General features: G+C 41.7%; 1 protein-coding gene across 1 annotated transcript in view; it reads right to left on the reverse strand.

Moving 5' to 3' along the window:
- The window catches only part of LINGO2 (leucine rich repeat and Ig domain containing 2), a 539,216-nt gene extending 529,319 nt beyond the window's left edge, over positions 1–9,897 (reverse strand). The window contains exon 1 of the mRNA XM_075078781.1: positions 9,357–9,897. The gene's annotated coding sequence lies outside the window, so the exon portion shown is untranslated. The remainder of the gene's footprint in view (positions 1–9,356) is intronic.
- Between the last annotated feature and the right edge of the window lie 16,756 nt (positions 9,898–26,653).

Raw genomic sequence — 26,653 nt, forward strand, 5'->3', positions numbered from 1 at the left:
AACAATTACGAAGATTAATTCTCCTATATGGAACATCTCCTTACTCATAGTAAAACTCCATTTTCTAGCTAAACAAGAGAGTCTCTCAACTGCAAACTACAGCAATAGCTGATTATAAGAGGCAACAGCAAAAAAAAGTCATTATCTTTAGATGCACCAAATACTCAGTACTGTTACTCTGAACTGAATGAGCAATGAACTGTTGGTAGCTGGTAGCTGTCAAATCTAACCATAATCTGTTTTCTTCAAGTGCAGCTCTCACCTGACCTATATTCAAATGAAACAGAAAACCTCAAATACTTATAACAAGATGCTTTAAAGTAAAATCCAGCAATACTAAGCAGAAGTAAAATTTTTAAATTGATCTACTTTTTAATCTAATATGAAGGATCTGTACTGGTATAGCATACATTATTATAACTAGGTGCTAATATAAGTATTCAGAGGCTACCGTCTACCTACACTGCAAAGTAACATCTCAGCTGTTCTTAAGCAAGGTTACAGAGAGTAGCATGTGCTGGTCAAACAGCCATGTAAATCAAGCTGGTTAGTGGTGCATTAACCAAAAGAACAACAACTAAACTGACGGTCCTTACTGACTGGTACCCTTCCTTTAGAGCAATGTAAATTGCTTCAGCAGAACAGCTAAACCCCTCCAACACAGGCAAGCAATTGTATAACATGAGGTAATGCAGATTTTTTTATGGTATTCAGAGCATGCACTTTTTTTTTTTTTGCTTTTTTCTTGTTTTGCTCTTCTGTTGCAGTTAAAAAAGGTTCACCTGGATATAATACTCTTACAAGAGAGAAACCCCCCTGAAATTCTTTCTTCAGCACTCTTTGGTTAATGTTATTAATTTTAAAATATTTTAACATTCAAATTTCTCTTCCCATCATATGACTTTTTGTTTGCCTAATGGGAAAAGATAAAATCATAGAAACTAGGTTATGTAATATTAAATACCCTCACCATATCTCTACCCGTTCTATTTCAAAGCTTTAGCATATTAATATCAATGTGTATGTAGGACTTCAATCATCTACTCATCACAAGGATTTTTTCTCTTTTACCTTTGTCTGTTTTGAAAACTGTGAGAACTGTTCATTTAGAGAAAGTCCAAAATAATTACTGAAACAGATCTAAGGAAAATGTTTGTATCCTCCTTAACCACTTTTCGTCTACTTTCAATGTACAAGCCATTTTAACTTGTCTTTTCATTGTAATTGTTTGACAGAAGATATCTGATGACTTATTTTGCAGTCCCCAATGCAAAACTGCCCAGTACTTAATTACTTCAGTGTCGAGGTAGAAATTATATCTATTTCTTCACAAGAATTTGTTTTTCCAAAATCCCAAACAACTCCTGCCCTGAACACTCTATCCCTAAAATAAAAGACCTAATGACTCACACAACTTCTATTTGCAGAATATGGTATGAGCAAAATAAAAAAACCTTACAGATCAAATTATTTGTAATCTTTTTTTTTCTACAGAACACGCATGTAACTTTGTCCCTTTAATCAAGCTGTTCATAAAAACTTATGAAGAGTATGAAGGAGTATGTTAACAGTAAGAGAAGCGTTTGATAGTAAGACTGCAATTGTACACTCACTTTAAGTCATGCTGACAGTGAGAAAGAGGTTGGACAGGACTGTTTCCACCAGCAGTTCTGCATACTTGTCTCCTTAAAGTGAGCAGTAGTCTTATATACTCCTAATATGTTCATCTACATGTCTTAGGATGTTGACTTAATTTATTTTTCCTGAATTACTTGTTTGGGGTCTGACTTACTAATTCCTGACATTTTTCTTCCTAATAGTTGGCTATCCTCCAGGTCAGACATAGTACTCAAAAATAAATTACAGATTCAGAAGTCACTTAGATGCTCAGCTATGTATTTTCTTCAGAAATCTTGGAAGCAAACCATTGCACCCTTATGATTTACTGCAGTTTAATTTCTGCAATTGTTCTACTGCTTTTTATCTTGATACCTCTCTTCACTACCTTTGTAGCAACTCTAAGGTAACTACTTCCTCCTCATCTTCCATACAGGCAACAAAACCAAGAATTTCTTGCTTTTTAACAAGTTTTAACAACAACCCAAACTGCAATAAAAGAACATGTGTCTTCACTTGTTTGCGTACAGCCCAAGTGCTCCTTTTGCATTGTAAGGTGTGCCAGTTCACGTGGGGAAACAGTCAAAAGCTGACATGAGACAGGTATTTTCTTACCACGTTTGGTTGGTCACTCCCAGCATTCCACACACCCAAAAAAAAAAAAAAAAAGAGACAATCAAAAGGACTATAAAAACGTACTAATGTAGAATTCTGCTTATTCTTCCAGACTATCTTGTATACTGATCTATACACAAGTCATTTCTCACTAGTTCCTCCCCACATTCCTTATTAACATTAATTTTTACATGGATTTCAAATCAAAAAGCTAATTCCTGATACTACTGGTGAATATAATCATTTCTACTCAATGAAATGGTAAATGTCATCTTTTCTGCTATATAAATGCCTTAGTCTGGACAGCTACATGGAGCACTAGAAGCATTCAGAGGAACCTCTAAAGCAAGTCTTGTACTCAAACACGACCCTTAAAGATGAGTGTTTAGTTTTCTGAATATCCTGACACTTTCTAAAACCCCTGACAGGAAGTGCAACATACTCTATCCTTTTAGGACAATTATGGCTATGCCTAGAAAACTGCATCATAATTTTTAAGCTTAAGTGGAGTTGGCTACTTTTGAGAATAGCCAGACTTGTTGATGCCAGGAGGCCACAGGCTTGGTGGTCATTCCCAAACACACTGACAGGTGCACACCACCATGATTCCCATTTCAGCCTTCCCTATTCCCTTCCCCTTCAGAAACATGGGATTTTGCCTCCAGCAGCCACAAAGCCTAACCCCTCTCTGCTGGGGCTGTCAGCTGTAGTACATCCCACCTAAGCTCTGCAGATGACCGCGTGGCAAAATCTCATGATCATGAAATCCCTCCCTCCTTTTTTTCTCAAGGTCCTAAGGATGAGCAGCATGTCTTCTTCCCAAGGAGCCTGTTTCTCTTCTGGTATTAGCTGCAATCTTTATAACCCAGTCAGTCAGTCCACCTGGACGAACAGAATTCCCAGCTGCCACCCTCCAGTCTATCTACAAATCCTTCTGACAACCTCCTGCCTGGTGGCACCAAGAATTTACTACACCATAAGGAATGAAGAAAAGTGGTTACAGGTCTCAGTAATACATTTAAATACTTACACGTTTATAAGATACATGTGTTCATTCAACCTACCTTTGGCTGGGGATTAACTGAAGACTTTGATAATCCTGAAAGCTTTTCTTCCAAAATAATTTTAGAAGTCTTAATGTTCTTATCTCTTTCAAAGTTCCAAACTGTACACATACAATTTCTCTTCATAGCTGTACCATGTGACTTCAGTGCAAATAACCCAGGCTATAAATTAGTTCCTGACATAATCATGGGTTCACAGACATTTGTATTTCCCTGGGTCTAGCAACAGAGTGAACTACTGTTCTAATAAACTGAAACTGCAGTCACTGGAATTAACTGACCTTCGCTGGTATTTCCCATCAGACAGCTGTAACAGCAAACCTCCACAAAGACTAAGCATCATTCTTGAGGAGAGTGTTTTAAACACACAGCCCACTACCACTGCTCAAAATCTAATGGGCTTTGTTATCCACTACTCTAACACATTAATGTAGTCAGCCCCATGGACTTCAACATAGCTTCTCTATTGATGCAGCTGAAGAACATCTTTTTTTTTGCTGTATGCAGGGAGAGCCACCAACACAACCCATGACTCATGTCTAAATTCAAACTGAAAGCAGAGATTGCAACAGAACCCAAAACAGGATGAGCTCACAAAGTTCAACAAAGAACACTACTGTGCAAACAGTGTTCACAACAGATGAAACAGAATACATTTCCTAACCACAAGTGAATTTGTATGTTATAGCACGGTACTTTTAGCTGGACATTCCAGAACTCAAACCCTAGGAAAATACTCTGGGACTCTGGACTGTTTGATCAGTATTGTACATCCTTAGCAGCCCTCTACTGCTAAGAGGAATACACTGTGTTGCAGTAATAGCACGGTACTGATAAACTGCGGGCATAGGCCAACGACGGGCAAATCTCAGTCCTGAGGCACGCATGCGCCGTGAATGGCAGTCTACTTGACGGCTTCTCACAGTGGAACATAAATGTTTTTGCTTTGCAGGAATCAAAATCCTTAAAAAACCAAACTGAGCTCTTCCTCAAAAGTTCCTCTCTTGCAAAGCTCTTCATAGCCACTATCTACTGCTGTTCCACGAGGACTTCACCAAATCAAAGTTGAAATTCAGTTCATGAAGCACAGCAATCAAGAGATAAATACCATTTGCTGGAAAATTCACACTGTTTCTCAGAAACAAGATAAAACGAAGGAAATAATAGGAGGAAAGACTAATCAGAAGTTGGAAAGAGGACAGAGGGCAACTCTCTTAAGTAGCTGTCCAGCTCTAAGGTCAGTCTATTTGGTTTCTCTAGTGGTATGTTTCCCCATACTATACCCACAGTTACAACAAAATTATCAGAGGAAGGACTCCAGTGAAATCCCGCTCTTCCCTAGAGATGGGGCTCTGCATACATAGAGCTCGAGGATGGCCTTTGCCCTGCCTTGGTAAATGCCACCCCTATGACTCTTACAAGTTTTCAACCCAGAAAATAGGTATACTTAAAATGACTGGAGGGGCGGGGAATGACACTGTCCTAAGGTGTTCCTATAATCTGAGCTGTTGATCACTGGTTACTCTTAGAGCATTAAACATTAATATCAGAACAAATACAATTTTTAAAGGTATAATTTCAAATATATAAAGTGTATTATCATTGCATGTAAGAGTTAAGATATTTTATCTATAGTTTTACACGATGCATGTGATTTTTTTTTACCATTTAGAAGAAACTGTCTTTACCTGAAAAATGGATTTAAGAAGACATATAATTTTTGTTTTAAAATGTAAAAATAGAACATACATTTATTAAAACTACTGAAGTATTAATCACAAACTACTGTTGTATAAGTCCCAGCTAAACAAAAAGCAATAGGGCTGTGGAATAATTATTCTACTCCATTCTGACCAAAGGACAGACATTTTACAGTTAATCAAACAAACTCCATACTGAAGTCAGACTTTAAGCAAATATTTCTGCTGAATTTAATTCTGTTCACTCCTTTCAAATACATCATAGTTTTATTACCGATGATGACAAAATTTTGCTATTTTACTTTCTTTTTCCTGCCCTGCAACTTTAATTTTGAGACTGACAGCTAATAAGTTATGTTGCTTTATCTATATAACTAAAACCCACTTTTCTCAGTTTTCTTTCTTTTTGGGAAATGTAATTGGCCCATCAAATGAAAACTCACATGCCCATTTTCTTCAGACTCAATTAGTCTTCTGAAATAAAACCTTCTTTAAAATCACCCTACTTTGACAATGTCCTTTAAAATCCACTAAGCACTAAGCATGGTATGGTTTGGCTTTTCCCTGCAACCCAAAACCAAAGGGACTAAGAAAAAGATTAGCTAAAGTGCTATTCAACAGTAAGAAGCAGTGTAAAATATTTCCACTTTAAATAAAATATTCATTTCAATGCACCCTTTTTTGTTTGTATGTAATTAGGTGTATTTCTGGAAGATGGATTAAACTGTTCACTAATACCATCTCACAGAAAAGATGTTCACTAAGTATCCACACTGGCCTAGTATGACTTTCATAATAATCATCAAGCTGAAAATACAAACAGTATATCAATATATAACAAGACTTGTCTACAATCTGCTGATACAGATATCTACTTCAAGTTTCAAAGGGAATGAGAGATTAGACTTTAATCAAATAACAACTCTGATCAGTATGATTATAAATAATCTCATGAACTACTGCTTCACAGGATAGTTGCTGAAAGGAAGAGGGGGGAAAAAAAATCACAAGATTTGCATTTTATCAACAGAAAATGGGTCACCAAAATGTCATTATACAACACTGATGACAGTTTATCTTCTATGTTTCCTCCCTCCACAGATTTTCATCATTAAGAAATGGAATTGTCCCCAGGAATCAAAAGGCTTATGAGATGGCAAGCAACTCAAACATGAGCTCTACTCACTGTATCTCATGGGAATAATATTGATATCTCAGCACAGAAAGCATCGATTGGTATGCTGCATGAGCATAAGTCTGGAGGAGTAATGCCCATAAATTCCAAACACTTCAATTTCATTCTTTACGGAGATATCTCATTTATTTTCATTTTTTTCTAAGACAACAGAGAAGCCACTCTTTCCCGAAAATAAGAAAAATCTTGGGTTTATGCTTTCAAATTAGGGAATAAAGGTTCCTGGCTGAAAATACATGAGCTGAAAAGATTTTGGAAAATAAGCAGCTAAACTATTCACTGTACTAATTAGAAATGAGCAATAATTTGTAAAGATTCATAATTAAACACAGCTTAGCCAAATCAGCCTTATAATGACATCGGGGTGTCAATCAGTGGCTAATTAGAACTAGAGTTTTCTTAAATGTCCTGAATATCTGTACAAAGTGTGAAAAGAAAAAGTACAATTACAATGTATTTAACGTAATGTGTTACAGAACTTGTAAGTGAAACAAACACCTTGGCAAAAGGAGAATTCAGCAATACGCATACCTAGTATTGTATAAATTTACTGAAATTGATCCACTTATCGCTCCACTTGCCCCTCATCTGGATTTTTAATTATCAGCAACAGCTAGAAGGAAATGTACCTTCTCACAAAGGATGAGCCAATGAACCAACAGACAACCATATACCAAGCCTTCAGAACTCCTTAACCTTTCCTCCCCGCTTTCTTTATTCCCTGAGATTTAGGCAGTCAAAAGGTAAACAAGCAAAACCTTAAAAACAGGCAACAGTCATACAGACATTATTATAAAAACCACCACAGGAATCCTAGAATCCTCATCGATACCCTCGCCGATAACCACACCCACCCTGTGCTTATGTTATTCGAATGGTCTTAATACAAGATATGAAAAAGCCACTAACATAGACATATATTTTTATACTCAGCGCAGAGACACCAATATTCCAACCTTCAGACCTCCTTACCTTTCTGTGTTGGAGGAAAATGATATGGCTTCAGAACTATGAACAGCAAGTTACTTCAGTCTTTTTTCTGAACAGCAGGATACCCAAATCCACGGTATTAGTTCGCAGTGGCATGCCAACATATACCAATCACAGTACTTGTGGACAGCTGTCTAAACTAACATGCTTTTGTAATACTTTGTGTTCCTTCACCTCTTGCTGCTGCTACGCAGGATAACATTTCCACCTAGAGCCCTTTCACAGAATGCCTGGATTCTAGAACAATAACAAAAAATCCCTGATATCTGTTACACTACCAAACCACGCTGCTCATATGTAGCCGATCACACCTTATTTTGTTCAGTCTATGTAGGTGTTATTCCTACTTTCTCAAGAGGGAATTCGGAGCAGTAAAAACAGATTTCAGGGATCTTCTGTTTGTCTAAAAGGAACAGTATCTCTGTTCTGCTGCACAAAGATTAGCTACTGCCAGAACCACTATATTTCAAGTAAGAAAAGTAAAAAGGTGGCACAGTATCTGAGGAGTCAAATCGTTTTTAGTGCTGATTTGAAGGAAAAATCACAAATCACATTTTTACTGGGACATTTACACATATGTAGCAGGAGTAGGAACATACCGATGCTAGTGCACCCTCCTGCGTGGTCCGTTATGTAGAGAAGTAGACGACACCGCAGCTTCACCTCTACAGGCAAGCACTTCCTGGAAAGGGTGTAGCCCCTAATGGAACTACTGGTGCTTTGATTGCACATAGCAGGGAAACAGACCATCTCTTTTAATTGTGTGGTTTTCACCGAAGGGTAGAAGCTCAAGAAAGTGATCCTTTGCTTCTACCTGCTATGGGATTATTTTTTTTTTATTGCAGACACAGCTGTTGTTGTTCCCGAATGATGAATAAAATGCTATCTAATTCTTTTAGGGTATATACAGCAGTTCCAAGTGAAATCGTCTTAGACACACTTTATATTGTAGACCTCTGAATCCCAGATGCGTCACTGTAGGAAGCAGGGTAGGGCTTCAGAGCTACTGGGTGCATGCTTTACAGGTCATGTCTTACCTCCCTGAACATTGCACGAACTAATTTTCAGTTCCATTCCCGTAGTGCTGTAGTTTTGACTGAAATAAAGTCTGCATGGCTCATTTTCATGACAAAGCCACAAAAAAGCTGTGTGCTCCTTCCCCTCCCCCCCCCCCCACTTGGCAAGCAATGCAAGTTCAAATATGATTTATTTTTGAAATGCTCAGATGTTTTCCTTTTTAAAAGAGAAGGTCTTACTTCTGAAAGAACAGCATTTTGAAATAGCACCATATAAAGAGAAAGCACTGCGGTCTCTGCTTGGCAAGGAAAGCTTTAGGGGAAAAATGCTTAAGCACATTTGATGTTTATTCCAGGAGCTATGGGACAGGACTTGAAAAACCCTGTAATTTAGAATCAGGAGGCTGGAGAAACAGTGTGGTGATTTACACATACACCTGAAAGAGCAGGTGATTTTCTTGCCTTTGTTTTTCTTCCAGGTATGTTCAGGAGCACCTGTATGTACTTCGAGCTGCTCCTTTAAACCGGAGGTATTCCAAAATTGCTTTGCAGAAGGTAAAACAGTGTCTTCACCACCAACCACCCCCCCCCCGCCCCCAAAAAAGCCCCGCTTTACTGATGCACGTACTCCGGCGAGCACATCCAGCATGGCAGCGGACACAGGTGTGGAAGCATCTCTGCGCTGGCGACAAAGGACTATTGTGTTTGTGCCACGTCGCTTGGAGCCGCCGGAGGACCCGTGCCCCCCGTCACACGGCTCCCAGCCCGGCGGGGGGAGTTCTTCCCCGGGGGGGGGTGGGAATGCTGGGTACGGCGCCCCCCCCAACCCTCCGCTTTCCTCACCCGCCGACCGGGGCACCCCGAACCCCCACCCGGCCGCCGGGCGGGCAGCGCCGTCCTCCGCTCACCTCTGAGCCCTCCGGGGGGGGCCGGGGAGGAGGCCGGACCGGGAGGGCGGCAGGAGGTGGGGGCGGCTGCGCCCCGTCCCGCCGCCTCTCGCCCACTGCAGCCCCTCCCCGGAGGAGACGCACGGCGGGGCGGGGGGGCTGCCGTCTCGCCCCCCCCCCCCGAACGCCCCCCAAAGTTACCGTGCCCTGACGGACGGGCTCCCCGCGGCCGCCACCCCCGACGGCACTGGGGGGTTCCCCCTGTCGCTTACCTGGCGGCTGCCGGGGCGCTCCCTCACGGCGAGCGGCGGCGGGGCGCGCCGCAGCCGGGGCTGCCTCTGCCGCCACCTTCACAGCCCCCTCCCGAGGTGAGCGACGCGCGGGGCGGTGGCGGGGAGCAGCCGGGGAGCCGTGACATTTAACCGGGCGTAAGCAGGGTCGCGCCGGCCCCGCGGCGCAGGCGGGGATGCCTCTCCTCCCCGGCGGGCTGGGCGGCGGGTCACCGCCCTCCTCTCCGCGGGCAGGCTGAGGCGGAGGGCGAAGCCCAGTCCATCCCCGGAGACCCAGCCGCAGCGCGCTGCCCGAGCCGCCGGTGGCTCCTCTTTCTCCTCTTCTCTCCTCTCGCCTGGCAGTCACCACTGTACCCTTCCCTGCGGCGGGGGGCGAGGGGCGCGGCAGCCGCAGCCGGGCGGCGGGGGCGAGGGCTGGCCGCCTGTCCCTTGGTGGGGCCCGGCACAAGGGGGGACGGCGGCGGGGCGCGGTGGCGAGCGGGCGGGCGGGCGGCGAGGCGGCAGCGCGGGGAGGCAGCGCCAGCCCGAGGTGAGGGCGGGCGGGCAGGGAGGCGGGGGGCGTCTCTGTCAGAGGCGGAGCGGCTCCTTCCGCGCGGCGGCTCGCACACCGCCGAGTCAGCCCCGCCGAGCGGCGGCGGCGGCACCTCGGGGAGGCAGAGGGGGTGCGCAGAGGGGCGGGCGGGCGGCCTTCCGAGCCCCGTACCCCGGTCGCTGGCGGGCCGAGGCAAGGCACCCCCCCAGCCCGCTACCGCCTCCGCGCCGTAGGCAGCGGCCGGCCGGTCCTTAACCCTCCCCCGCCGTGAGGAGGGGGCGGCGGCGCGCGCGCGCGCCCGGCTCCCCCCTGCGGTCGGCGGCGCGCTGCAGGTCCCCCTCCCCCCGCTGCCGCCCCCGCCGGTTCCCGGGTAGAGCCGTCCAAGGGGTGCGACCCTCCATGGGGTGCCGCGGGCTGCGGCGGTGCTGCCCGGGGAGCGGGGGGGAGAGCGGCGGGGAGCCGGGCGGCCATTTCCGGCGCGGCGGGGGAGGTTGGCGGGCGGCGGAGCTGCACGGCCCGAGCGGGAACCGTCCCGTGCCTCCCCCCCGACGGCACCGCTCGGGGCAGAGCCGGGAGCCCTCGGGGAGGAGCTGGGGCTGAGGCGGGCAGGGCACGGCGGGGCGAGGGGGCGCGTCCCCTCGGGGAGGGCACGGCGGGACGCGTACGGCGGCTGCGGAGCAACGAGCATCGCCCTCGGCCTTGTGCCGGGCAGGTGGCGGTGTGCCAGGCCTCCCCGGGCCGGGCTGCGGAGCGGACGTTGGCCGCCTCGGTGGCGCGAGGGCGTCTCCGGCCTCTTCGCCACCTGCTTGGCCAGTGCTTCTGCAAGAGGTGTTGCTGCTCCAGTTGCTCCCTGCGTTTGCAGGAGTCAGTGCTACGTGGTTCCTGAACCTTGGTACCCCGCGTTGTGTGCTTTGCACACTTTGAAATAGTTGCATGTGACGTATCTTTTAATGGAGGATGCGGAGTGTCAGGTTCGTGCTGAGTAATTCAGGAGCAGCAATGCCAGTTCCCTAAAATGATTCTGAAAATGATCTTTTATTTCTTTTCAGTTTTTTACCGTGAGCAAATCACATCCCTGTCCGTAGAAACCTGGCTGGAGGCTGCAGTCCACAGAAAGCCGCGTATTACAAAACCGATGAAAAATTGGCACATTTAAGGAATTTCTCTTACCAGTAGGAGCACTGACGTGAAAGATAGAAATAATTGAATGATAGCTCCGAGTTGCTCAGTTTTCTGGTGCTCTTCCTTCACTTTTGCACGTGTACAAACATGTGCATATGCACAGTTGATGTATCTTTTTGCTAACATAGCAGGGTAGGAAGTAAATGAAAATACAGATAGCCACATTCTTGAAAACCCAGGCACAAGTTTGGACAATGGAAGACAGAATAAAGGAAGGTAACATGAATGAGGCATAGTTCTTTGTTCCCTTACTACCAATGTTTTGTCCAAGGCTCTTTTTTTCAAGAAGCATCCCAAGCAGTAGTCCTGGTAGCCATAATTCAGAGAAAACCATTCTTTATACAGCAGTAGCTTTTCCTTTCAACTTTTGTAGTAAGCTTCTGTATTCATTTCAGAGCTATCAAGAATTCCTGTTTTCTTTTGTCTTCACCTCTGCCATAAGCCACCAGAATAAGGATACTAATACCAAAGGAAAGCAGCTAGCTACCTTTAGCCACTAATATGAAGCTAAAGAGCAGTATCTTGACCTTGGGTCTGTGTCTGACAGCGCTGTAATACATGTAATGCACTCATCAATAAAAGGAAGCACTGCTAATCCAGGATCACATGCTGTACAGCTTATCCACACAGGAGAACTGTGGCTTATATAGGTTACATGGAGTATCTTAGAATTTAAGAGAAACGTCAGGAAGGAATAGTGCATAATAAAACGGCAGAATTCCTGCGAAGTCTGGAGAAGAACCAGCAATAAACAATACCTGGTAAAACTATTCTCGTAAAATAAACTCCCTATTGTGAACCTAACTGTTGGATTCAAAAGCAGTTGGCTCCTTGACTTTGTCAAGTCAACCTGTTTTTAGAAAGTGCTGATCAGATGGTGCATGGTTCCTGCAAGTGGTCTCAAATTGGGAAACCCGAAGCTGATAGTTACTACTGGGACCCAGCTGTTGAGCTGTAGTTAGTTAAAAAAAAATCAGAAAACATTGCTGTGGCTTTTGTTGAGCGCTAGTAATACAAAGAGATCGCTGTTCTGAGGAAATTACATTGATGTTTTCATACCCGGTGGAAATTTTATACTGCATATAGAAGTATCTAAAATTTGCCAGTTAAGTGTAATTTTTCTGAAGGTTTATAAACAGCAAAATAAAGTACTCCATCTACTCCAAGAAGTGTACTGACAACAAGATAAATGGGAGTCTCTCTTGGATACTGCCACCTCGTGAGTGTTCTCTAAGTGGAAGATAAAGCAGCATAGCTATATAGAGACTGAATTACTACAGACTAAAAATAGAAACAGGAAAACAGTAGGCTATCACTGTACCCATTGGGGTTGTTTTTTAAGTAAGGAGATGCTACAAGTGAAATTTGAAAAATAAACTACTCTCAAACTTTGCATTAATTCAGAGTCTGAAACTTAAGGAGAGCGGATCGCCAAAGGGAACTTCCGTCAAATGGTCAAGCAATAGAAAACTGTAACAACTCACCTGCATCGGTCAAATCTCAGTTATGATGACCAGTTCAATACATTGTATGTATTTCATGAATCACAAAGGAAGCTTTTGCAGTAGGATACTGAACCTTACTGCAGCTTGAAAAGCTTGCCGTTTCCATTCAGTTCTAGGTATTTGGCTTTGAGAAGAGCTGGAACAACACCACACAACAAGAAGCCAAATGTTTCTGTACCTCTGGCCATTCAGTCAGGTCTCTATATAAAAATCGAAGCTGATGAGACTTTTTTTTTTCTCTGGGGAATTACGTGCATAATGCAATCTAAAAGCATTTTTAAAAGAGCCCATTAGAACTCTGATTTAAAAGGTCCTTTGAAAGGGTCTTGTACTTCCTTTTTGCTGTAAGTTCTGGAAAAGGAAGGGGAGAGAAAATCACAGCTATACTTTCTGTGCAGTTAACTCTGGAAATGTAGTTCCTATAGAAACAAGAGTGATTATGCATTTACCTTCAGCTGTATCATAAGTAAAGATTACAGTGCCTCTTTAAACCAAATGAAATTAATCTTCATATCACTGATCATTTAGCAATAAATATTAAATGTATCAGAAATACTTCTGCTATATTTAATTGTCTTGTAAGTATTTCTTCCCATCACCGTTCTAGCACTCTGAGGTTTCTGTAGCAATAATTCAAACTCTTTAAAGTGCGTTTCCTATTGTTTTGGGTATCCACAATAAGTGTTTTCAGATTTATAAAAATGCTTAGCCTCACAATTATCGGAGCAGTTGGGCTCACCATGGTATTCTCATGTGTTCTTTGCCCCAGTTACTTGGCATCCAGGTAGAATGAAATCACACACAGAACGATCATTTGAACCTTATCACTGAGTGTGCCTCTACCTACAAATGAAAAGAAAAATGAAAAAAAAAATGGTTTAGCACCCACATACACATATAACCATATGGCTTCAAGTTTCCAAAAAGTACTTTTAACACTAAAAGAACACAAAACTTCAAATTTTAAACATCTTGAAAAAATATTTTTTAAAAATGCTGATTGTATATTCATTTACAATTTTTTGTGAAAAATAATAATGTTTTAAAAAATTAAGATTACTTTAGTAATACTAAATTTTCCTAACCTTGAAAGAAAACTCAAAAAAGTTAATTGGAAATCGCAAATTGTTTTTCCATGTCATACTTTGTATATTGCACCATTTTTAATCAGCATCTATACCTTCCTAGTCCAGCTGCTTTTACGTACACATGCCGTCCATTTGACTGTTTGTCAGTTAGAACAGACTTAAGAAATGTTCTGTTGAGTTAAAGTTGGTCGGTGGATTTAAATGAGACCCTGCCTGCTTCATGCATTTAAAGCCCATACTTGGCAGTTTCTCTGCATGTAGAGCGAAACCTGTGAACAGGGATTAAATTTCCTAAATCCAGGGGTGGGCACATTGGTGTTGCATAGCTTTCCTAGTTGTGAACAGGGTATGTTGCCTAGCGGAGCTGGTGGAGGTGGGACTGATGCCATCTGTGCCAGAGGTGACACTCTTTAGTTTGCTGAATGAAAAAGACCTGTGCAGGAGGTACAATTGCTGCTTGAACGGGACCTGCATTTTTGTGACAAGATAGATACAATTTAGAATTTAGTGGCATGAGGCGTGCTGTGTGAGAATCAACACAGGCATGTATCTGTGAGTTCAAATCATGGTGTTTACCAAAATAATATCGTTCTGTAGTTCTGCATACCTTTTGTGCATGCTGCAGTAATTCCCCAGTGGGAATCCCTGAGTTCTTCCCAGTCGTGCTGGTTTTCAGAGTGGTAAGCAGCCCTCTCACCCGAACCATCACTCAGTGGGGAAGGAGATTTTATAAAATATATGTGTATATATCACTACTTACTGTTAATAAGTTCAAACCCAATAAATACTCTGTTCTGCTTTTATCATCACAGAGGTGAATGTTTCACCATATTATACTTTTAGTCACCTTCCAGGTATCCCCATTTTATTAAACAATTTTCAGCAAGCATGGATCATGTCTTTAGAAACTACAAATCAGAAATTTTAATTTTTTAGAGGACACCAGATAGTTCCAGAGGAGAAGCAGTTGCTCTTAAATAACAGTAGCAAACGAAATAAAACTGCTCATTTACTAAACTTCAAGTTCCCAAAAAGCTAGAAGATTTTGTTCGTTGTTTTTTTTTTTTTCTTTCTGTTTTCAAAGTCAGGAAGGCCAGGATTATGTGCATCTGTGCACAGAAACAATATATTGTCTCCTTTACTTAATTACCTGCCTTCTCTTTATTTGTCCAGAAGCAGGACCATAGCAAATATGAACTCCCAAACTAAAAAAGTAAAGTTATGATGTATCCCTGTTCGCCTGCTTAAATTATAGATGATGGACATAGAGGGGCATTATGTACTTCCATTTGATTTGAGGATTGCATGAATGTTGGAGGTAGAAAGACTTTGAGAAAAGCACTGAACTATTCTTAAATCACAATCATATGAAATCTAGCTGAAAGAAAACTAGCTTATCATTTTCTTAAGATAATATTTTCTGGATCTTATTCACTGTTGCTTTACTTCAATTTCTATGAAAAGTATGATGTCAATAGCATTAAGAGAGTATAATTTACCAGTGTAAAATAGGAGTATCTCACAGGTGAACCCAACCTGCATTTTCAAAATTAGCATTTTCTCTCAGAGATTTCAAAGGCCAGCTACAGAACATTCACACTCCTCTAAAGAACAGGATGTAGCTACCGCTGCTCTAAATCATAAAACATTATTTAGGGCTCATTTTACCAGAGTTCTAGTACTTGTCATACACATAAAGCAGGAAGATTAATAATGTTATTGACAGACAAGGAATGAAAAAATCTGTGACATCGTTTGTCATTTGATGGAGAGAGGGCAACTTAGGTGGGCAGTTTAAGGCCAGTAGTATGTACCATTACTTCCAACCTTTATTCAACACCTTCTGTTGGCTTCTTTTTCAACCTCGATATAGTTGTTAGTTAACCTGTAAGTACAATTAATTACAGTACACACAGGCAATTTGAAGAACGTGAGTTACATGCAAGAAAGCATGTTGTGAACATAAACTAATAGAGCGTGCCTCATGACTATGTGAAAGTCTCAAGATTATGGCAGCCGCCAAATACCTGAGTCTAAGTTTATCATATGGTAAAAACAAGGGCTTACAGCAAGAATTTACAAATGCTGTAATGAATAAAAGCAATTTATTTTCAGTGATAACTGAAACTAACTTACATTCAACTGAACATCCATTTTTCAGCAGTATTTCACTATTATTAGAGCTATTAATTTTAACAAAAGTGTCATTCAGAACAGTTTCTGTAACCCAGAACTGTTTCTGTCGTCATCAAGATCCTTTACACAGAGGTAGAAATGTTCCAAAAACATCAGTGCATTACATAATAACCCCACGTACAGCAACTGCAGGCAGCAGAAAGCCAAGGGCTCATGTCACTTGGTAAACAAAGTCACAATCTGGTGTCTTCTCACATTTTGGATGGGTAGGAACAATGGCATCACTCTTCCCAAGCAGCAGGGCTCCTGTGCTAGAGAACTAAATAGTCTTGGGGGGTGTCTGTGGCCTAGATGGCAATTAATATGGTCTGGCCGCACACCTACTATCAAAATCTCATAGCCTCTAAACAAGCGTGGCCACATCCAGTGCTGTGTGGTCCCAGAAATCATCTGGGAGGTTGCTGGTTGAGCCAGACCAAAACCAGGCCTGTTCGTAGGCTCTCTTCCCTGAAAGTGCAGCCGATCAAGTTCCATTGCCCGTATCCTTAGACTGCTTATTTTAGTACTTCATATGCAGCCCTTTAGCTTCTGTTTACCTTACAAGTTGCATGGATGAAATTCTTAAAACCTTCAGTTAAATTTGTTGTGTGACTCTGTCGCTTGACTGTGAGGTACCAGATGGTGATAAAAAGAAAATAGGCTTTGTTGCAGTTCCGTAATTGAAAGCCAGATGGTGTTACTAAGGCTGATAGAGAGAAAACAATAATATATCCCTGCCCTACTCTGCCTCAGATTTCCAGCTATTGCTGTGGAGCTGAAAATCCATCTGTTCAGACATTAGTGACACTATATCGTGCAGCTTTTTTGGACACAATTTTCTGAAACTACAACAGGTGCAAGCACTTGCAAACTTTTTTAAGTTTCAAATGACATTAATACTTAAGGTGCAATTTTAAATCAATTTCTGTCATAAAATGAAAATATTTTAATCTTTGCAATTAAAAACAATCTTGCATTTTATATGGAGAGACAAATCCTCACCATTAACTGAATAAAATGGAACTTATCTAATAGGAGACTGGTCACCTAGGAGAAATAAGGTTTCACATTAAGTGTAATGAAATCTGAGGTTTTATCTATAAGTATCTATAAAGAGGTCTAGAAAATGGCTATTCTGCTATTTCAAATTTGACAATTCTGTATTAGAATATTTAGCTGAGTTTACTAGTTTGATTTCATTTGCATGAGAATGTTTTCATCAGTCATATCACCAAAGCAATACAGTGATCGTAGACATTAAACAAAAGTTGAAGTTGGCAGGGAATCAGCAAGACAGAAGAAACAAAAGCATGTTGTTCTCTTAGCAGAAAATATTTTGCTTAATATTTAGGATGATGTTAATTTCCATAAATAAATTTGTACTCAAGGACGTATAAATAATTAACTAACTACTTTCATGAGCTGATTAGTCTTGTCCTTATTCACAAAAAAGGTGTCAACATTGCATAGATTTATCTACAAATATAGCTATTAAAAAATTATTACGGATGCCCTAAAAACTGCATCCTGTGATTTCCATTTTCATTTTTCATTTTATTTGGTGCTGTAAAAAAGGAAGGACTGGTGCCTGACTTATTGCAATCCTGTACATTCCAGGACCTGTGATGATTGAAGGTTTCAGGTGCACACTGTGTGTGAGGCAAGAGCTAGCTGCTGGACCACACTGCCTCTTCTTTGCAGGGGGGCTGTACTAGGTTGTGTCTTGGTATGTGGTTTCAACCTTGACACCACCAGCAGAGGAGCACTTGGATTGTATCAGCTGGGCACTCAAGTGTTTTGCAGTGCTCTAAGCAAAGACGCAAAGCAAATTCATACCTCAAAAGAGCTCCTTCGGTAGTTTGATTTGTTTATGTAGGGGTGCCCAACATGCAAAGAACTTATAACAAAAAAAAGAGAACATTTCAAAAATAAACTGTTTGATGTTGACAAGGAAAAAGAATGCTGTTGCTGTATCCTTACATCTACATTCAATTGGAGTAGAGTTTGTACAATATTTAAATATTTAGAAATTTGGGTTCATGGACGAGATTTGAAAGAGAATATTGTGTAATTAATGATTGAGTTGAGTAGAATTGCTCTTACCTGAATAAGGATATCTTGCTCAAAATTTACGAATATATCAAAGCATCCTTGACGTAGAGACACAGGTGATGATTGGCACAGACAAATGAAGAGGAATCAGACACATAGACCAAAAATTAATTCAGTGGAAGGACTTAGTGCTCCCCTCCAATCTCTTCCCAAAGGATATCAGAAGTCTTCTGGTTCAACTGGGAACTGCAGAAAAGAGAAAGATCTGGACTATGTGAATCCCCCTTCCCTCCTCCCCAGCTCACCTCCTAGTAACTTTTGAAATGAATAGGCCAGATTCAAAACTCAAGGTTGCCTACGCTGTAGGCAGATCTGCACCAACAAAGACTGACTGTCATCAACTCATTACTTTGGTGTCTCCCAGATGTAGCTTATGTAGTTGAAATACACATGTGGTGACGAGTTTATGAAGCTGTGCTGAAATATCTGTCTCTTTCTACTAAAAATTTGAGTAAGGCAAAACCTTTTTTCCTGAAAAGGCTAGATACAAGTAGATCATACTCTTCCTGAAACTCCTGAAAGGCAGGGGAGAAAAAGTATTACATATTTTGAGTTTGGTTACCTGGGAGGAGCTGGAATGGTGATGACCCAGTGAGTGGTGATTAGCACTAAATTATGATGTTTGAAATCCCACACCTCAGTAGTAGTTCTGTCTTGTGTAGAATTTCTTAAGTTATAGGTAAAAGCTACTCTGTGACTTTGTATCAGGGAAGTCACATACAAACATGCGAGGATAAACTGTGTTTGGTGTACTCAACTGTTCTTTAATATCTCTATACCCGTGCAAATGAAAACCTGAAAGAACACTTCAAAAGGCCATATTCTGAGGGCATAATGGATACTGTGAGACATAGCAACATATCATTTCATATAAGAGTTTCTTACGGTAACTGTCAAAGCAATTTCTGTTGAACCTTGCAGCTATGTACAACATTTTCTAAACCAACATTACTTTAAAAATTTTTTAACAAATAACTGTCTTTCACATATCATGACAAGCTCATTCATCACTCTGGATTTATTGGGAAAATAGCAGAGTAATCAGGAAAAAGAAAAGACGCTGGAGCTACATTCAGATAATTTCTTTCTTCACAGAGGTGTTGCAGCCATGTGAAATTCATGAAGGCATGTGAGTCAATCAAGTAATTGAGTTATACATGTTCTTTCATTCTTTCTCTCTGCCTTACTCTATGTAGTATTTGTAAAAGTCTCATATTTTCAGGAAAAGTTACTGACTTGCTGTCCTTCAATGTTTTCACTAAGTACTAAGGACTAGTCCTGCAAGATATACTTACTATTTAAAAATCAAATCAAGTAGAATATTTAAAGCTTGAAACATTCAACATTATTAGCGGCTACTGAACAGTTAGATTACACATGTGCACGGATGCATATGCACTGTGTATCCTATTATATACCATAGCCTAGAATGCATTCAGGTTTCTTTATTAAAACATCATACTTGTCACAATGGATAGCACTGCCAGCAAGGTAGAGGTAGATATGGATATGGATCCCACAACAGTGCCATCTGTTAGAGGAAGATTTATCACGCCGGATTTGACAGCTCAAAGGAGATGAGGCTGCTGCAGCTCAAGGTGCTCAGGTCCAGCCAGCAGCATGGCTGAAGATGTGTTCACAGTAGGGACACACACACAGAGAGCGTGTATACAGCACATATGTACATATATACATGACCAGCCACACAGATCACAGTCATTCCCTCTCCTGCTCCCCTCTCTGGCTGAGCAGGATGGAGGTTCACTGGGGAGAATACATGTGTATATATGTCTATACTAATATACATATATACACATATGTATTTGTACAAGGTGGATCCCCCCAGCAGCTGGGCTCATACTCTCAGTCTGCCCAATAGCTGCCCCTGGATCCCAGTCTCTTCAGTTGCTGGCACCTGGACTCATGGACCCCTGAGACCACAGCCCTACTCCAGCAGCTGTTGCAGACTGTTCTGCACACACACACACCCCCAGAGCCAGCCAGGACTCCTCTGGTCCCACAGCCAACCTCACTGTGCTCTTGCCCCTAGGGATGCTGTCCCTAATGGGCCCATGGGGACCCACTCACCCCCTTGCTCCCAGGCCACGTCACCCACTCACTAGCTTGTCTGCCTTAGTCCTTGCTAGTGATCACACACTCACACACCCACACCGCTCCAGTTGCTACCATCACCGGCACACAGGCCCTCTGACCCTGTGCTTATGCAGATGGGGCTCTGATGGGCTGGTGACTCCTGTGAGGAGCTTAGGAGGAGCCAGGGTATTATTTGGGCTCCCCCTCCTGCCGATGTCTCTTTTGGGGATGGGCAGACAAGCTTTTATCATGTAATCTAGCACTTTAATTTCATGTCTATATGGTGCCCTTCCTTTTGTCAGCAAAGCACAGATGCAAGGCAGAACAGCAGAGTACCACAAGCATTCACATTCAGTGCATTTTGAGGGTCCAGAGGGAGCAGTAAGGAAGGCAAACCCATACACTGGGTTTTAAGGGCCAGCAGCCCATGAGGCTTTGGGGGAATCCAGACTGCCAGAAGCAAGCCCCAGCTCTGTTCTGTGATCTGAGATTATCTAGGTAGTTAGTGAGCGGAGAAACATACCCATCTGCTCCCAGTCCCCGAAACTTCACAGCTTTCCTATTTGAAAAAAAAACAACCTCCCAGTTTCATGATTTTAAGATACTCAAGTGCTAACTATCCTTACTAAAGTTGCCTCTATTAAATGCAGACAGAAAAGTGATCCTCATCACAACCAACAAACATTCTGCACAGGCCACATACAGGAGAAAAAAAAATAGTCTTCCCAAACCTGTCACCAACTTTTAGATACATCTTGTATTCTGCCTTAAAACAGTGCTCTCAGCATAAACCCCACCAAGCAGGGCTCAGACAGAAAGAAACGCTGAAACATGTAAAATATTTTAAAAAGATGATCTAAAATTTGTTTTCTAGACATTAATAAGCCATAACATGAGGAAGGGTAATATGGGCTCTTCCACAGTGTGTAGTAGGTGACGTAGGTCCCAGCAAGAAGTTAAGCTTTCATTTTCCTCAAAAAAGTGAAATTCCAGTTTCTGACCTCCCAGATATCAGACTTTAAACCTCCTTGCAGGGTTAATCTAGCTCCTCTTGGACCTCAGAGGTTAAAAGACAAATCTATTCTAAGTGCGTGGTATTTAAAACAATAGCTATTGGATTATACTGAGGGGTCTGAAGATTGAGAGTAATTTTTGGGGAAATGGCCAAGTAGGCAAGAGGTAGGGCTGCATACGTGAATGATTAATTGGGGAAACATGCAAAAGCAAATGTATCATAGAATTTTCTTCTCTGCCTTACCATATGTATTATAATTACTTCTTAACTGTTAAGAGCTAAGGCATCTCTCCTTCCCTACATTTTAGATATGAACCTAAAAAAGATTTATGAAGCCTTTAATTTAATGCATGACTGCTTAAGCGGAACAGGGGCTTTTGCAGTAAATTTTGTTATTTGTCCATAAAGAAAGGATTTCAGTCGTTTAAAGTACTGTAAAAAAAGGGATTTAAAGCCAGCAAACATAGTGCAGGTAGCTGAAAATTCACCAAGACATGTTATTCGTATGCACCAGAACAAACCCTGAGCTAGTTTTTGTTTTAAGCTGGAGCAGAACCAATGTGGGCAGACTCACACCTATTTCCTCCATCCATTATACCCATGGCACAGCAAGTGCGCTCTGTACTTGCCATCCATTTAACAAGATGTTTCTTTTCAGGCCAGATTTTTAGCAGCAGCTTACCTTCCCAGGCTGCCTCTGCTTCAGATTCTTTACAAAAACCTGTCCCCAGGTCCCCTAGGTAATCCTACTCTGCCAAGACCAAGCCCAACATGGGTGCTGCATAGCCCCTTCAGCTCTCACCCAGACACCCTGCACAGGCTGGGACTGCCTTTGCCTCTAGTGTGTATGCATCTCCAGGCAGTCTTCTCTCCAGCAGCGGTGGCTCCTGCCCTGGCTATGGTGGAAGAATAGAGAAAAATACCAAAACCAAATAAGTCAGGTCAGATCGTTCACCCAGCAAAAGAGTCATTACTGGTAGATTTACAGGGCAAAGTGTCATTTTGGTATCCAGGAATATTTTCCACCTGATGCCCCAACAGGAATTTTATGTTTTGTGAGTGACCATAATCCAGGAATTCCTCTGAGAATTGTATGGGAATACCAGGTTTTGCAGACCATTGTCCTTTGAGTTCCTATCTCTGCAGCAAGAAGACTGGGATCAAGAGAGGCACATGCATATTTAGCATTTCAGGCATGCCCTTTCTGAAAGCTCAGTCATCCATCTGGATGCCCCAATTTCTCCATTTTCTCCAGATGATCTTAACCGCAGTTATTTTGTTGAAGCCTGACATCCTCCAGTTTCCCACTCCTTTGTACTGACTGGGCCAAAATGGTCTGGAAGGCAAAGAGACGCCGTTCTTTCTTCCTTAGACTGTTCTTGCTGTGAGCGCCTATCAGGTGAGCAGGCACTGCTTTTTCTCTGTTTCCCAAAGGGAGTTAAAATATTTCAAGACTGCCCATGTAACACCTCTAAGACTTCAGGAGTCTTTTAAAATTAATGAGTACCTAACAGACACCGTTAGAAGCAGTACCAGAATGTTCTCAGACCCAACCTATATGCTGGTTGTCACCTGCTGTCACTTGTTTTGCTTAGTCAATTCATCTCACCAGTGTTAGACTCTGCCTTTTACAGGACCACTGTGTGGTCACAGGTTTTTCTTCCCTCCTCCGTTCCCTGAACTCAGTAGGTGCAAGAGGCATTTCGGAAAGGGACTCAGCCTCACAGGTTGGTCATGACACAAGCATGGGAGCATACCCAGGAAGAGGAACACACCATACTTTTCCTGTAGCACCTTCTGAACGTATGAAGCTTGCCTCTCAGAAAAGCAAAGGGCCCATCACTGGAGATAGTTTCTCACTCTCCAGTTGATTTTGAGGGTGAATGGCTACAGCTAAGGCATCACTTCAAGCACCACTCAATACGGCAGGGTAACCCTTTCTATTGTCTGGATTCAATCTTCAGAATACCAGGAGCAATACACCATGTGGCGAAGGAATGAACTTTCGGGGGCCAAGAATCGTTTGGCCTTCACACAGACACTTGAAAGATACCTGTCATTCCTCAGAAACTATGTGAGAAGAGAGAAAAGCAGACAGTTTAGGCGTTTGCTCATATAAAGTGAAGACTTCCATCGTTCCAAGCATTACCAAGAGAGCCTAAAAAGAAAATCAAAGAACAGTACATGAAATAAAAATATGCCAAGAGAAATTTTCCATCTGCATCTCTGACTGAAGTCAATCAATTCTTTGTGTTGAATACAATCTATTTTTCAGGTACAGCAGGTCAATGTCAAAAGCAAAACCATGTCTTTTTCATATTCAAGGACAACCCCTTAACCAAGGAAAGCTTTGTTTTGTATTTAAAATCTTCAGAACAGAGTGTCGAGACATACAGCTGGTACGTTTGGGTATTTAAGGGACTTTGCATTTTTAGCAGTGCATTTTTATTATTCTACTTTGGTGTTCAGAGGAATAACCTATGAATTTCTCATCCACAGAAATAACAACCCTATGGAGTATCCTACAAAGTATTACCAGTTCACTTTACATACAAATGAATTTTTGAAAATCTCTCCTAACCTTTTGCATCAAATTAAAAAAAAAAAAAAAAAAAAAAAAGAAGGAAAAAAAGAGTTCAGGTGCTGGTCTTTTCAACACTAGTGGTCCACTTGTGACTTCACGACCGTGTAGCAAGGACAGGAACTAAAACAATGTCTCATTGAAAATGAAGTTGATATCTGCTTGCTTGTGTGCACCAAACGGCAGGCCACATAGCAAGATGGAGCTGGCAAAACAAATCTTAGAAACCTACAATTCGGTTATAGCACATGAAAATCTTGGTAGTGAAGGGTAGATGCCAGATGCTGGTGGTAATACAGAAGATCAGAAGAAACACACACCTTGATAACTGTGGTTACAGAGGCAAGAATTTAAGATAAACAAAAAATACTTTATCTGAACTTGTGCCTATTACAGTGATTGTCTCTGAATCAGACCAGATCAGTATCTAATGCTTTACAAAGTAAACAGAGGTTTACTTTGTTTTCAGTGACTTTTAAAATGTTACTTTTACTGGCAATTCTAATTCAACAATATATGTCCTCTAAATGCACTCTGTAGCATTTCCCTCCCACACCATATGTGAGCTACATTCTTATAACAAGAACAAAGAGAAAAATAATGGAGCTTTGCTGCTGTTTAGTGAATGGAAATTTTCAAGGTTGCTGGATAGCACTGCATTAGTGGTGGGAAATCAGGTTTTCCCACAGGGGCCGAAATATTCCAACTGACAACCCTGGCTTAAGGATCACTCAGGAATGAAGCACTCTGTATGTTACAATCCCAGTTATTACTGTACCACAGATGCTTTTCTGGAGGTGTGTAATTCCCATTGGGCTGTATGAGAGTTTTGTGAACACTAGGTTAGATTTAGCCTCCTTCTCTCTTACTGAGAAAGAAAAGGTAGAGGAAAGGCAAAGCAGGAGGACTGCAACCTTTTTCCTTAACTATCCAAACCCAAACTGTCAGTAAACAGGGAAGATTAATGAGGCCATGACAGTGGAAAATGTCTTCCTTTTCTTTTAAATAAGTAACCATGTGCAGAGAACTGGGCACAAAAAATAAAATAATACAGAACTGAAGTGTCACAATTCTTCACCATACATTTCCTTTAAGAGACATGTAAAACTGAATCCGTATGGCGTAAACTCAGTTTTTCTTAAGCTGGAATTGTTTTGAATCATGGCATAACTCTTTGGGACATGAAGACAGATAAATTTATATTTTACAGCTTCCATTCAGATTCTTACACAGCCACTAATTTATTCTTACAAAATCAGAATCTCTAGAAGAAACTGATTGGAGCCCTACAGTTCATAGTCTTCAGGCTAAGTGCTCATTCATTAAACTTTTTGTTAGGAGTTTTGCCTGAGGAAAGCTGTAAAACCTGGCCTTCATAAAGTGTGGACTGATTTTGAGTTTCAGAGAGAGACATTTTCTACCATCCTATGGTCACAGAAATAACGGGAATTCAATTTAGCTGAGGTAGAGCAGGAGCAATTTATTCCTATAGCTATAGGAGAGTTACAGGTTTTATATACCTTTAGGGTGTACAACCTGTTCTTCACCAAACCCTCTCAGATAAGCAGGACTGTAGTACATTACAACAAAAAGGGGTAGCATGTGGGTTAATTCATACAGGGAGGTTCAGGACAGTCAGATAAGGAAGCTCTAGGCAGCAGCTCTTTTTATACAAATAATGCATTGTTTTTTTAATTAATTTGTGCTGATGCGGTTAGGTCATGCTGACACGTATTTCTTAACTAGTGAGGCCTGCAAAGGATTTAAAGGATTTAAAGCCACTGTGAAATTTGCAGTGAATTTTAGAGTAAGTATTTCTGTTCTTGAAGGCTGACTTTCATGAAATTTTATACTGAAGACTCATTCTGCTGTGCTGCTGCACAGAAGCAGCTCCCTGAGGCACCACTTTACGTATGAAAGGTTTTCTCAGCTATGGTGACAGAAGAAAATTGAGGTTCACATTTAAACTGGTGCAAACAGTGTGTTTTGCATGAGTTCAAGGCAGATGTGGAGGGATTTTTCCTGGACGTCTCTACAGTAGTGTAAAGCACTTGGAAAGAGCTACTTACTTCTTAAAAAAAGACCCCAGATTGTTAATTCTACAGAAAACGGGTGCAGGCATGGGATAAGCGTGTGCCTAGGCAACAGCCACCTGCCAGCTCACAGATACCATGCAATTTGGCAAACAGGACTGTAAGGCACGAATAGAAACTATTTTGCAAACTCCTTGCCTGAGTGACAGATCCTAAATGAAGGAAGGACTGAAAAACCACTGTGTAAATTCAACTTTCAGCATAAACAATGTCAACTCCCTAGTCTTTATTCTTCATGTATTACTCAAATGTTGAATTATTCAACCCCAAATATGTATGGTGAATAGGTTGCATGGCAAATAGAATGAGGGACATTTCAGGAAAAGACATAATTAATCTTCGATTTTTCGATCAAAGGAAAAATGAAAAGTCCCAGTTAGCTTTGCTTAGCTGGTTCAACACAGAGGAAATTAATATTCAGTAAATATCCACACTTCTTTTGTCATGAAAGATTCCTTCCACAGAGCAGATTCTGACACAGGTCGTCAGCCACTCTTCCACTCTATTCCTCAAAATGCTATTTTAATGGTTGGCTTTTCTCTCCCCCTTAAATAGCTTTTAGCCAGCCATTATGACTTAAACAGCAACTGAGACATGAAAAACAAAGTAACTGTAGTGTGAAGGTTAGATCAAATGACAAACCATTGGCATCTCACTGCTGAATTTCTCCTTTTGTCACAAACTGCAGTTTTCCTGTTGCTGCACTTTCCATACATTATTTTCAGTGGAAAAAGAGGTTACTCATGTGTAACTGGTAGTGTACGGTCTTTGCAGCAGTCCTGGCATGCATTCAGTGTGTAGTATGAACACAGGAAATGTCCAGAAAACTGTCCTTTATGTATTTGATAATGGCTTATTATAAAGATCTGGAATAAAAATTTCCTTTGTTTATTTTCTGATGA

Source organism: Phalacrocorax aristotelis, chromosome Z (assembly GCF_949628215.1).
Source record: "Phalacrocorax aristotelis chromosome Z, bGulAri2.1, whole genome shotgun sequence".
Taxonomy (NCBI): Eukaryota; Metazoa; Chordata; class Aves; order Suliformes; family Phalacrocoracidae; genus Phalacrocorax; species Phalacrocorax aristotelis.